We start from the raw sequence: 10,618 nt of genomic DNA, 5'->3' as shown, positions 1-10,618 counted from the left end.
TATTTCATTGTTGGGGCTCATGTACAAATGCTCTAGTTTCAAGGAAGCCAAAAGGATCAAGCAGTATGCATGTTCACTAGAATCAGGAGCCCCTGACTCCGAGATGGAAGACAGTACAGAGCAGAAGAGAGAAGGACCGGGAGAGATCCTCCTCCCAGGAGGAAATAGCAACAATAAAAATGGAAAGATAAGAATAGGAGTAGTTTGTTCTTATGGCATGCTTACGACTCTCTGTTGTGATTCCCATTGCAGAGAGGAGGAAAATACAGCTTAGCAAGGTTGTGACTTGACAGGAGTAAGGATGAGCAAGAATTTGAGTTCTCTGACTTCAGAGCCTCACCACACGCAGGGCTGCTCCCACATGCACAGTGGCAGGAGAGCCTGTTGTTTACAAGTGTTGTCTGGCAATTTTTCAAGGAAATCTTTGATCACTTCTTAAAGTATTTACGCTGGGAGGAAGTCAGGGCAGATAAGTTCCTGGTAGATCACTGCCCCAGAGCTCAGGAAGGGAAATCCCTATAGTAGTCTTCTTAAACATCTTTTGATATTATTCAGCTCTTTTATCATCTGTGTCATTCGCCCTGAATCCCTCTTCAAAGATGATACATTCCCTGAGATTATGGATATAGCTCAGCTCCTGAGAGGCATCCATTTGCAAATAGATGAAACGCTCTGCTGCTGTAGGTGAGATGTTCAAGGGAGATTGACAATGTGACATGTTAAATATTCTATCACCACTGACCTGCTCAGACACACAGAGCCAGTGGCTCACTCTCCTGTCCCCTGGGGAAAAAACAAGGAGGAAAGAAGACCTGTATACCCAATAGTTATGTTTTAACCCAACACCCAGATAGAAGTAGAAGGTTTACATTCATCAAGCTTGATTTTATCTAAACTTCTTAAGATTTTACGGGGGCGGGGGGGGGTAAAATAAGAAGGATGAGTTGGGAATCCTAAAACCAATATTCATGTTGGCAACTGCAGCTTTCCAAAGCTACAGTTAAAATTCTGCACCACAGTGGGAACGGTTTTTCTCTCTTACACCCACACTCCCCCCACGCTCCCCCAGACACACACTAGAAAAACATTCAAAACCAGTTTTAAGAAGCAAGCATGGGGATTTCCCACTGTGCCCCAGTGGGTTAGGAATCCAACTGCAGTGGCTCAGGTCACTGTCAAGTCTCAGGTTTGATTCCCAGCCTGGCGCAGTGGGTTAAAGGATCCAGCATTACTGTAGCTATGTAGCTGTGGCTGCGGTTCAGTTCCTGGCTGGGAACTTCCATATGGTGCAGGTGTGGCCACAGAAAAAAACAAAAAACAAGCAAATATCTTTTTCTCTCTCACAAATTAAATTCCCCTTCAGGTAGATGTGGTTAAACCAGGGACAGGCAAACAGCAGGAACTCCTTTATGTAAGAGAGTATCTTTCTTCCAAACTCAGCACAAATAGAACCATGTATAACAAGGGCTCCTAACCTTTCAGATTTCAAGGACCAATAAATGCATGAACGCGTGAAAATTTGGATGATTCGAGGTTGCCAAGTTTCATTTTGCAATTAAAGAAAACAAATCATAATACATATTATCACCATGACTTCATGAAGTGAGAAGACAACAGGAGAAAAATAATTTTTTTTTTCAGGCTACAGAATTTTTTTTTTTAGTCTTAGTTTATGAGATCTAGTTTAGTTTTTTTTTTTTTTTTCCTCGCTCTGCCACAAGTCGGTAAAAATTTTCTTAGAGACTAGCGCTGGTCCTGACACCAACATTTGGGGGCTTCTGATGCAGGAGGTCTTTCCTGATTATCTTCTCCCTCCACCACTAGGTAGAACTAAATCCCCTTTTCTCTCCTCAAGCATTTTGTGAATACTTCTGCTATATCACATGGTTTTATAACTATTCCTGTTAATATTTATCTAGTAGATAGACTACAAGTTTTTAAAGGCACAAAGATTGCCCCTTAATTTTTTACCCATTTACAGAACATAGCACAAAGCCAAAACACAGTAAGCCCTCTAAGAGAATTTATCAAATTAATTTGTACCTAACTCTGTCAAATGTAAAAAGAAAATTCTCTCCCTAGACAAAACAAAACATCTTATTCCCAAACTGGCCCGACCACAATAGGTCCAGGCAGGAGGTCCTGGAGAGGTAAAGAAAGTTATAACAACATTCAAAGACCGCTGGCACACAGCAATGGCTTGCAAATTTAAACTTCAGTGCAGGAGTTCCTGCTGTGGCTCAGCGGAAACGAATCTGACTAGCATCCATGAGGACGCAGGTTCGGATCCCTGGCCTCGCTCAGTGGGTTAAGGATCCAGCATTGCTGTGAGCTGTGATGTAGGTCGCAGATGCTACTAGGATCCCACGTTGCTGTGGCTATGGTTGTGGTAGGCTAGCAGCTACAGCTCTGATTTGACCCCTAGCCTAGGAACCTCCATATGCTGTGGGTGCAACCCTAAAAAGCAAAGAAAAAAAAATTTGAACTGCAGTGCATTGTTCTGAAAAACAATCTCAGCTAAGAAACTCATTTGAAGTTGTATTGAAAAGTGGACAGTGACATTGATTTACACATGCTTTAAAGGAAAATGGAATTTCCAGATGCAAACTAGAGGCAGAATCAGCAAGATGTAGGGGAATGGCCAGCAGCAGACCAGATCCTCTGTGTTCATTTAGCCAGGTGGTCCACTGGTGAGTCATGGATCTGCAGTCTGAATACTGAACACTGAGCCGGCAGTTCCCTGAATCCAGAAAAACAACATGTCCTAATTTATTACTCTGACAAAATTTGGCCACAGATCAGCAATGCAGTAAAAATATGTTCCATAGAAATATCTTTATGGATTTTCTCATTACGTTGACAAATGAGGGGTGGAATCACCAAAAATTCTGTTCTTTATACACATCCTCTCCCATGAAGCAAAGAGCATAAATAGTGGAAGGAGTTAAAACTATAATCAATTAGTTCTTATGCTGCAAAATTCAAAGGATGTCAGCATTATAGTGTTATGTTGGCTATGAGTTTTTTTTCATGTTTTACAATTTTACTAAAAGTGTTGATTTACAATGATTTTTATTGGAATGTTGATTTACAACTACAAGTATAACTGATTTACAATGCTGTGTTCATTTCTGCCGTAGAGCAAAGTGAGCTATTACTTTTCACTTCCTAGTGGTATCTGAATGTTAAATCCTTTAGTGTTGCCTTAAGGATCAAATTCAAATTTACCTTGAGCAGCGATTAGATAGTTACCAGGCTATGCAAATCTTTATGGATGAAACTGGCAGCATTTGCAATTGTAAGCAGGATAAGAGGAGGAAAATTGAAACCCAGAAACTTACAGCCTGCTGGCGCTCATTTAGCTATTTTTCATACCAAAAAAAATGGAAACGTCTCTGGGGAGCCAAATCTGAGCATATCTGCACCCCATGTTTTTGCGAAAGCAATGTGTTAAGGGCTCAACTACATTATTTCCTCATCATGGGGGCACAGACCCTACCCCTGGGATTCATGCCCTTATAGACTGCCTTCTAGACTTTACCGGGGTTGGTTTTTATGTCCAACAGAATGTAGAAGTGATTGTATGGCACTTCCGAGTTAAAGCTATAAAAGACATTGCAGCTGGGAGTTCCCATGTAGCTCAGTGGGTTAAAAACCTGACCAGTATCCATGAGGATGCGGGTTAAATCCCTGGCCTCATTCAGTAGGTTAAAGATCAGGCCATGACATGATGTTGCTGTGACTGTGATATAGGGGACAGCTGCAGCTCCAATTTGACCCCTAGCCTGGGAACTTCCATATGTCCTGGGTGTGGCCCTAAAAAATAAAATTAAAAATTAAAAGACATTGCAGCTTCCATCTTGGTGTCTCTTTCTCTCTCAGATCACTGGCTCTGGGGAAAGCCAGCTCCTATGTTGGGAGCAGCCCTAAAGAGAATCCTGGGAGGCAAAAACCTGAAATGTTCTGCCCACAGCCACGTGCGTGCACTGGAAACTGCAGCCCCCACAAGCTTTCAGATGCCTACGGCCCCAGCAGACAGCTTGCCTGCGGCTTCACCAGCCAGATAAGCTGCTCCCAGATTCCTGACCCTCAGGAACCAAGTGAGAAGATATATGTTTGTTAGTTTAAGCTGCTAATTTTGGAGATGATTTGTTACCCAGCAAAAGTAACTAATACACCCACTGTGAACTGGGTAAGTTAGATACATTAATTGAGCTTCTGCCTCCTCATCTATAAAGTGAGGACTGATGTAATGAGAAATATATTTATACTTACTGTTCTTTGTTCCAGAACGAATTTAGGACTACTTCCTGGGCTACACAAAATACAAGGCAGCATAAATTAAGAGAGAAAGGAGGACAGAAAAACAAAGGGTGGAAATGGAGGTAAGAAATAGGAAAGAGGCTAAAAAATAATATATTACACACATGCTATAATTAGGCCACAATTCTGGCTCTGAAACTTAGTATAACTCCTCCAACCTCCCCTTCCCCCTCTCAACCCCCAACCCACACACAGAGTCAGATGTTTATTCAATTCGGAGTCCAAAAATTTCAAAAAGAAAATCCGGATATTTAAGAGACATATAACTACCCTTAGAGCTAACATGGATGAGAATTTTCTTGGGTGCTCCCTAAAACAGATCCTGTATGGGGTACAAGATGATGTCTTCATATTCATGGGTCATTTAGTGAAATAGGATGATACATACATCATGTCTGTATAGTGAAAGCCCCTGGTGTGGCTTATACAACAATGCCTGCTGCTACCACTACCCATAAGGGCAGGGTTTTATCGGTACTACAGCTCACCCCTAAAAAAGCTTGCCCATCACGGACTAATACTCTTAACTTTCCATTTTCATCAATATTAAAAATAGCCCATTTTCAGCCATGGATTTAATGGAAAAAACAATTAGGGAACATACGGGATACTCCAAATAGTTTCTCATATCTTTCCATTGCAAGAATAAATTCACTGGACATAAATGTCCACCCTCGTGGTCACCCATGCGCAAAGCTTTGGCCATCTTTGATACCCTCCCCTTGAAACCTTTTCTAATTTACCTCACCACCAAGTCTTACAGTTTTCAGTAATGTCTCTTCCCACGTGATCTCTCCTTTATATTCCCGCTGCCATTGTCCAGCTCTGAGTTTTAGCTCCTTACTCCCATATTTAGACAATAGCCCTGTATGAGGGCGCTCAGGCTGCCACAATCAAATACCATAGACCAGGTAGCTTAAATTGCAGATACTTATTTCTCTTAGTTTTGCCAGCAGGGAAATCCAAGAACAAGGTGCTGGCCGATTCTGTTCCCTGGTGACCACGTTCTTTCCTGGCTTGTCAATGACCCTCACAAGGGTCCTCACAAGGTCGGGAGGGGAGAAGGGAGGGGGACTCTCGGCCATCTCTTCTCATAAGGGCGTTCGTCCCATCATGAGGGCCCCCTCCCCATGACCTCATTTTGACCCCATCGATCTTCTCCCAAAGGCCTCACCTCCTAATACCACCACATTGGGGGCTGGGCTTTAACATGTGAATTTGGAGGGACACAGTTGAGTCCACAGTAAAACCCTAGTCTTTCTCAATAGCGTCAGGATGCATATAATTATAAGAACACTTTTCCTCTTCTTTCATAAGGTTTTAATCAAGTGTTAAACTGGGTCCAGACTGCAGGATGAGAAAGTCTGACATCCTTAAAATTCAAGCTTCAAGAATCAAGATCCAAACTCCTGCCCTCACTCTACCTCCTGTTCTTCCCCCAGCTCAGCCCCACCACTAACATTTGCTCCCTCTCCTCTCTGGGCCTTTCTGTACCATGAAACCCAGAACACACCACCACCACCTCCATTCTGCAGCCAATTCCATCCTTTAGACCTAGTTCAAATCCTAGCTGAGAAAGGGGAGTCTCAAAGTTGGAAGGACTCTAAAGGTCATTCTGCTCAAGCCCTCAATTGCATTCATGCATCGTCTATTCAATCCAGCATTCACTGGATACCTCCAAGCCAAGAAAAATGACTTTGATAGGTTCAGCCCAGAAAGAGGTCACACATTTGCAGAGGGAGATGGGAGTTCAAATAATTACAATGGAAGCACAAAGTCCAAGACCCAAACAAACTGCTGTGGGAGCACATTCTTGACTTGTCTAGATTCTATCCTGAATACTTCCAGGGACAGGAATCTCATCAACACATTTATCCTAGTTTTTTCAAATTCCAGAATTTTCAAAGATAAATCTAGCTTTCTTTTCATATGACTATCATTTAAGTATTTGAAGACCACATCATAAATATCCCTAAGCATCTTTTTTTTTTTTTTTTTTTTTTGTCTTTTTTTGTCTTTTCTAGGGCAGCACCTGCAGCATATGGAAGTTCCCAGGCTAGGGGTCTAATTGGAGCTGTAGCTGCCAGCCTACTCCAAAGCCATAGCAATGCCAGATCCAAGTCGTGTCTGAGACTTACACCACAGCTCATGGCAACACTGGATGCTTAACCCACTGAGTGAGGCCAGGGATTGAACCCATGTCCTCATGGATACTCATCAGGTTCCTTACTGCTGAGCCACAGTGGGAACCCCTGTCTTATATGTTTTGATTCCAGGCTCTTCAGCCTGTTGGCTGCCCTCATCCAGCTCCAAACTGAAGAATTTTTTTTTTCTCTTTGCTTTTTAGGGCTGCACTCTGGGCTAGGGGTTAAATTGGAGCTGTAGCTACCAGCCTATGCCACAGCCACAGCAACACTGGATCCAAGCCGCATCTGGGACCTACACCACAGCCCACAGCAACACCAGATCCTTAACCCACTGAGCAAGGCCAGGGGTTGAACCCGCATCCTCATGGATGCCAGTCAGATTCATTAACTGCTGAGCTACGACACGAACTCCCATCCACTGAAGATTTTTTATACCCTTCAAACATTGCTGGAGATTCAGGTAAAATGGAGGAAAGTTATTACCGCCATTGTTTTCATCTTAATGCAACCTAGGAGGCACCCTTATTACTTCTCATAGACAATCAAAATTTTCAGAAATTCTTTTTGTTTCCTTCATACACTTAAGTGATCTCTCTCCTTGAATGGCTCATACTGGGGCTTGTTCATACTATCTTGTATTGTTAGTTAATTTCTTTTATGTATACATCTAAGCTTTCTACCTAAACAGAGGTTTCTTGGGGGGGAAGATACTTTTATTATTCATATTTTCCCTTAATAAGTATATGAATGAATGAACAAGTGTTAAAGGAGCAAAACACCGAGAAAAGCAACATCCCTCTCAGAAGATGTCCACATCACCATCCACAGAACCTGTCAATATGCTGTGTTGCATGGCAAGGGGGGATTAAGTTTGCAGATTGATGGAGTTCCCGTTGTGGCTCAGTGGTTAGCGAGTCCGACTGGGAGCCATGGGGTTTTGGGTTCAATCCCTGGACTCACTCAATGGCTGTGGGTTAAGCATCTGGTATTGCCGTGAGCTGTGGTGTGGGTCACAGATGTGGCTTGGATCCCGCATTGCTGTGGCGTAGGCTGGCAGCAACAGCTCCAATTGGACGCTGGCCTGGGAATATCCATATGCTGCGGTGCGGCCTTAGAAAAGACCAAAAAAAGAAAAAAAAAAGTTTGCAGATAGATTTATGGTTTCTAATAATCTGATTTTAAAGAGATTATCCTGGATTATTACAGAGGGCCCAATGTAATCACAAGGGTCCTTTAGAAAAGAAGGCAGAACAGACCATAGCCAGAGATTGACCTGAAGATATTACTCTTCTCCCTTTGAAGATGGAAAAAGGAGCCATGAGTCAAGGAACTACAGCAGCTTCTCAACACTGGATGGGGCAAGAAAACAGATTCTTCCCTAAAGCCTCCAGAAGGGAATGCAGCTCTGCTGATACCTTGGTTTCAGCCAACTGAGACCCATTTGAGACCTCTGACCTCCAGAACTGTAAAGTATTTGTGCCACTAAATCTGTGGTCATTTGTTACAGCAACAAAAGGGAACTCACTGAGATGCTACCAGACATCATCTGTCATTCTCATTTAGATTATCACCAATCCTTACAACACTCCTTAGATTTTAAAAGTATTGAAGCTATTGAGTAAATTTGGAAAGATTACCTAGCTTGTAATAAGGCAGGAGACAGATGGGCCCCAGCCTGAGTGGCTGGAATCTGTCCCCTGTGGACAGATACTTAAAGATAGTGGCTGAAGCAAAGAGGAGCTGAGTCTTGCTTGGATAAAAGGTAAAGAGACCACATGTTTGTCATTCTTGAAGTCAAGGAGACCTACCCAAGCTATGCATGCACAGAAAGGATCCTCAGGGGAGGGGGCGCCAGACCATAATATGTTCTGTTAATTTCCCCAAAACCCTCACACTGGAATCCATCTTGGCTAAAAGGTGTGTTGTGCACATAGAAGCCAGACAAAGCAAGATGACTGGCTAGAAGAAGCCCAAAAGAAATGCCCCCATATAAGTAATTTAAACCACCCCCAAAGCACGTGGCATGCTCTCTCTCTCTCCCTCCCCCTCATGTATCTTCTCTTCTAATAAACACTTTACTTGCCTCACTACTTTTCATCTTTTTGCTAGACTCTTCAGAGCAGAATAAGAGCCAGGGCAATGCCATGGCCCAGGTTCAATTCCTGAGATCTTATTTCAAGATGCTACAGCCATGGCCACCCCACAGCCACCCAAGATCAGTTAGAAGCAGATCTAGGACTTGAACTCAAGTCTCTCTGACTCCAACTTATGCTCTTTTTTTTTTTTTTTTTTTTTTTGTCTTTTTGTCTTTTTGCTTTTTCTAGGGCTGCTCCCGCAGCATATGGAGGTTCCCAGGATAGGGGTCGAATCGGAGCTGCAGCCGCCAGCCTACACCAGAGCCACAGCAACGCCAGATCTGAGCCACATCTGCCACCTACACCACAGCTCATGGCAACGCCAGATCCTTAACCCACTGAGAAAGGCCAGGGATCGAAACTGCAACCTCATGGTTCTTAGTCAGATTTGTTAACCACTGCGCCACGACGGGAACTCCCAACTTAAGCTCTTTTTACTAAACTATTATGCCTTAAGAAGGGATAAAATCACAACCCAGATAGCGTACCTTAATAATTCTCTACATTCTAATTAGACTTACCGAGCCCATTGTTCCTAGCAGAAAAGGGATACATGATTCAATAATTCATTAACACTCCTCTTCCTCTGTATTCTTTCTGTCCTTGAACTTTTCCCTCTCTAGTTGATTCTGCTTAAAAATAAAAGTAACATTTTAACTGAGCTTTAAATAGATTACATTGTTGACTTCATATCATATAGCAAACTATAGCTTATTACTAGGATGTGAATTGAAGATATTAGATATTCCTCTATCATATTTATAATATCTAGTTTCCAAGGAAAATATGCTTCTATGGCCACAGTTGGTATTCCTGAAAAACCACAGCGAAATCCTGCAGTGCTCTGACAAGAATGGCTATTCAGTGGTGATATACTTAGCTGTGAAAAATGTATTGCTGGTTACAGATACAACATTCATGGTGGAAATTCTGCAATTATAAGGATATAATTTGCCCTCAGGGAGTTCCCGTCGTGGCGCAGTGGTTAACGAATCCGACTAGGAACCATGAGGTTGTGGGTTCGGTCCCTGGCCTTGCTCAGTGGGTTAAGGATCTGGCGTTGCTGTGAGCTGTGGTGTAGGTTGCAGATGCAGCTTGGATCCCGCGTTGCTATGGCTCTGGCGTAGGCCGGAGGCTACAGCTCTGATTTGACCCCTAGCCTGGGAATCTCCATATACTGTGGGAGCGGCACAAGAAATAGAAAAAAAAAAAATTTGTCCTCAAATCCATAATGAAAATGTGAAACTCTGTAGTTCTTTAATGACCTCAATGCATTCACCTGTTGCAACAAGTCACTTTTGTCTTTGTTTGAAACAAGTTCATTCATTATTAGGCCCTTATTATGTGCAGTGGTCACTATAGCATAGTGCCTTAGAATGCAGGCTAAGATGCAAGGTAGATGGTTCTACTACTTTCTAGTTATGTAAATGGAGCAAATCACCCTCAGTGAGATTTGGTTTCCTCTCCTGGGAAGGGACTATATTGGTAACATCTACCTCATGTGAGTGTTTTGAGGATATAATGAGACAATGCATTTAGAACAGGGGACAGTATAAAGTAAGCACTCATTACCTGCTAGTTCTCACTACATGCCAGGCTGTAGGTTTAAACCAGTACATAAGAGAGACACGGTCATTACCCTTGAGAAGCTTATACTCTTAATAGTGAAGTATACAGGTGAGCAAAGACTTATAGTTTTTGTTTTGTTTTGCTTTGGTTGGGTCTTTTTTGGGCCACGCCTGATGCATGCTAATGTTCCCTGGGCCAGGGATCAAACCAAGCCACTGCAGTAACCCAAGCCACAGCAATGACAATGCTGAGTCCTTAACCACTAGGCCACCATGGAACTCCAAAATTATAATTTTTAATAAATGTGCAAATCAGTAGCTATTATTTTTGAGTTCATAGTGTGGTAGTTTCTGCTGAAGTCTGCAGATGGGCATGACCTGCTTCAGGGGCATTCATGACTTGGCACCTACTGGTGGGTTCTCTAAACCCACCCCAGTGTCTCAG

General features: G+C 42.8%; 1 long non-coding RNA gene across 1 annotated transcript; it reads right to left on the bottom strand.

Annotated features, from left to right (window-relative positions):
- On the bottom strand, positions 2,429-9,554 carry LOC110260257. The gene is made up of 3 exons (XR_002343216.1): positions 9,127-9,554; positions 4,276-4,315; positions 2,429-2,740 (listed from the first exon to the last, which is right to left on the bottom strand). It is a non-coding gene; the product is annotated as an uncharacterized LOC110260257 (long non-coding RNA).

The sequence above is a fragment of the Sus scrofa genome, chromosome 4, assembly GCF_000003025.6.
Source record: "Sus scrofa isolate TJ Tabasco breed Duroc chromosome 4, Sscrofa11.1, whole genome shotgun sequence".
Taxonomy (NCBI): Eukaryota; Metazoa; Chordata; class Mammalia; order Artiodactyla; family Suidae; genus Sus; species Sus scrofa.
This window is presented reverse-complemented; position numbering and strand designations above follow the sequence as displayed.